Below are 3,485 nucleotides of genomic sequence, written 5' to 3'. Positions count from 1 at the left end.
ATTAAAACTTGTTTTACATGTCAACAAGTCAAGAGCAATTCGCGTGATCTTTTTTCTGGAAATTCGAAAAAGTTAGTCTTTCATGCGAATAAAAGGTTTGTATAAGCCTAAACCATTCATTTCTTTACATTTTAAATTGGAGTTTTCTTTCGGCTGGATTTTTCATCTTTAGCAAAATCCTAAGTCAATTTCAGAAAAATTACAAGGTAATTGTTTAGGATCTACAATCTTGCTTTTTTGTGGATTTTTTTTTGTTGTAGTTAATTTGTTGTTCCTCTGCTGTTATGAAAAATTTTTGTGAAAAGTTTTTTTGGACTACTTCTCATCTACGCTTTGATGTATTTGGAAAAAAAAATGTTATTTTTTACCGGTTTTTGTTGTTTTTACTCTATATAGAGAAAAAAGAGACATGATTTCAGAAACAAAAACGAAGGTAAAGATATACTTCACGGATACATACAACTGGAATATGGTCTACTGCTTAATTTTGATTGCTAATTTTTGGAGTTCAAAAATATACTGTGATATTGCCTTCTTTTATTTAAAAAAATCAATGTTGTGTGTTTGTTGAGTATATTTGTCTACTTGGTGCGTTGAATAAACCTTGACATATTGTTGGCTTTATATTCTTTAAATTTTTCATAGTAGAAATATATATGTCTCATGTGATATGATTATCTAGAACTATATATGCTCTGAGAACATTGTTTTATAGCACTAAATTTTTTTTTAGTGGATAAAGTGAAAAATATTTGTGTAAGGTATGTTTTAATTTTTATTTGTAATCACATTTTCTCCAAAAATTAGTTTGTAAATAAGTTTTGTTATTTGATGCAGATGCCTCTAAATTATATCTTGTCTCCAGACCAATGATTCTATGCTACTGTTAGTCAATAGCTAAATCATCAATACGTTAGAGATTTGATAGAATTGTTACAAGTAGATGAACAATCATCATTAATGTGCAGTAATTTTCATGGATTTATATATGGATTCATGTACAGAGACGAAGAACAACGATTTAGTAGCATGTTGATATATGAATTCATAATGAGAATTGTGTATTCTAGTAAAAACAATGAAGTGTGGATAAAATTTGATGACCATCTTGCGAGTTTTGGAATGCAAGAATTTTGCTTAATCACTGGATTACCTTGTTACGAAGTATCTGTTAATCTTGACCGTAGTAATCCTCGGCTTAGAAACCAGTATTTCAATGGTGTGAAAAGGATTTTTCTATGAGAATGCTCCACGATGCCTTCAATTCATGTGAAGATGGAGAAGATAAATTGAAACTTCGATTGGTTATGTTGATAGGGTGTATTCTCAAACCAACTGAAAGATACACTGATTAGAGAATACTAGATATGGTTGAGTAGCTTGACGATTTTCTTTTGTATCCATGGGGTCGGAAGTCATACTTTGTTCTGTTGAATTCATTGCAACAATCACACCTCGAAAGAATACACAAAATGCAATAAGCTGAGTAAAGGGAGTGTAAATATTCGCTACATGGATGTTCTTCTGCTTTTTAGGTATTTCTTTTTTTTACTAATTTTTTATGTATTATATGGTTTAATGTTGTATATATCTAATGTTTAGTTTCAATATCATTTTGCAGTTTTGGATATACGAAGCATTTCCCAATATTAAAAAGAAATTTGGACACTGGAGATGCAAGACATTACGAATTCCAAGAATGCATAAATGGAAGTCGAAACAAATATTGACAGACAAAATTGTAAAACAATATTTGTCGATACACGAAATATGGTAATTATATGAAAATTTAAAATTAGTTATACATTTAATTATTATATTATGGTAGAGCATAGAATTCTAATATTTTATTACGTTTATATATTCGAGTTCTTGCAGTATTACAACTAATTGAAGAAGAATTACAGATATTTTGGTACACAACTCTATCGATACTATTGGACAATAAACACACTATATTAGATGGCATTGTCACTGGAGAACTTGACAACATTGTACCACAAATTCCACACAGCAATCGTGTGCAACAAACAATTAATGCTGATGATGCTGGTACTTCTAGAACATACACTCCAATTGGAGTGGAGCCTAATTATGGTTCTGTTGACTATAACTATGTAACAAAAGAACATATGGAAGAGATGTTCAGTACACATAGGCAGTATGTATCTGGTTTGTACGATAACTTGAAGGCACACATGGTTGAAGAATCAAGAAAATAACAAGCTGAATATCTTGAAAATCAGAAGCAAATGTTTGAAGAAAGTAAAAATGGCACGAGCATCAATATCAAGAGCTGTACTTTGCCTACCAATCTAGTATGCAATCTGCATCATATGTGAATACTCAAACTTTCTGCTAGGATTTTTTTGGTACACACATGGCTGAACAATCAAGAAGAGACAAGAAACTAATTATCAAGCAATTCTTGATAATCGGAAAGAATTTTTTCAGCAACAACAAAAATGACAGGAAGATCACTATTTGGGAATGCAATCTCACATGGAATCTTATGTGGACAACAGTTTAACTTCGATGAGATCTTACATTGATGAACAGAGCAACAACATGCTGAGTAGAATGGGTGATATGGAAGCTATTATTGGTTGTTTACAGGAAGATACTCCTGGCTCTAGCAATAAAATTCGTGACAAGAAAGCAACACCTGAACAAACTCAACCTGAAATGTCCACAAAAGAGAAGTATAATAGGAAGATAAAATCGTCAGGTTTTCCTTTGGAGGACTATTCTATGGAGAGGTTTTTAACAATTAGAGAATGGGTGGTGCTGAATAAATCAGGGTAAAAAAGCATAATTCTAACTTATTACTTATATTGTATTTATTTAACACTAATCTAAATTATAAAGTACAGAACATATTGGGATCTTGGAGACAATATGTACAGAAGATTAGAGATTATACCTTACTTGCCATGCACAAATAATAGGTAAGTATTTAAAGCATTTAAACTGTTTATTATTTACTACTATATTGAATTTTTCTTTTATTTTCGTTTTACATATTCATTACTAATTTAGTCTAACGAAAAAAAATTTGTATGTAGGTCAAACTGTAGACTTTTTGTCCTCAAATATATAAAAAGTTTTGTTCCAAAATATCCATTAGAAACAGTTGATTTGAAGAGGATGAACATATACATACGGAAGATTGAAGCTTACCTCTGTTACAATAAATATTTTTTTCATTCCCGTACATCCTGATTGTAATTATTGCTGAGAATGATTGCTATGTAATAAGTTAGTTTTCAATCAAATTGAAACTATTTATTCTTCTTATTTTTTTATTCGTACATATATTGGTATAATATAAAAAGAAAAAGTAATTATATGGTGAGGAACAACAGGAAAAGTAGAATGCTCTTTGATTAATATTTTGTAGGTATACTTCTCCATTTTTTTGACAATTAACTCTTATTTTTGTTGATAGAAAGATGGGAAATTCCATCATCTTGTCTTTGGAATTT

Source organism: Olea europaea, unplaced genomic scaffold, assembly GCF_002742605.1.
Source record: "Olea europaea var. sylvestris unplaced genomic scaffold, O_europaea_v1 scaffold262, whole genome shotgun sequence".
Lineage (NCBI taxonomy): Eukaryota > Viridiplantae > Streptophyta > Magnoliopsida > Lamiales > Oleaceae > Olea > Olea europaea.
The sequence above is the reverse complement of the archived record's forward strand: the minus strand, read 5'-3'. Positions refer to the sequence as shown.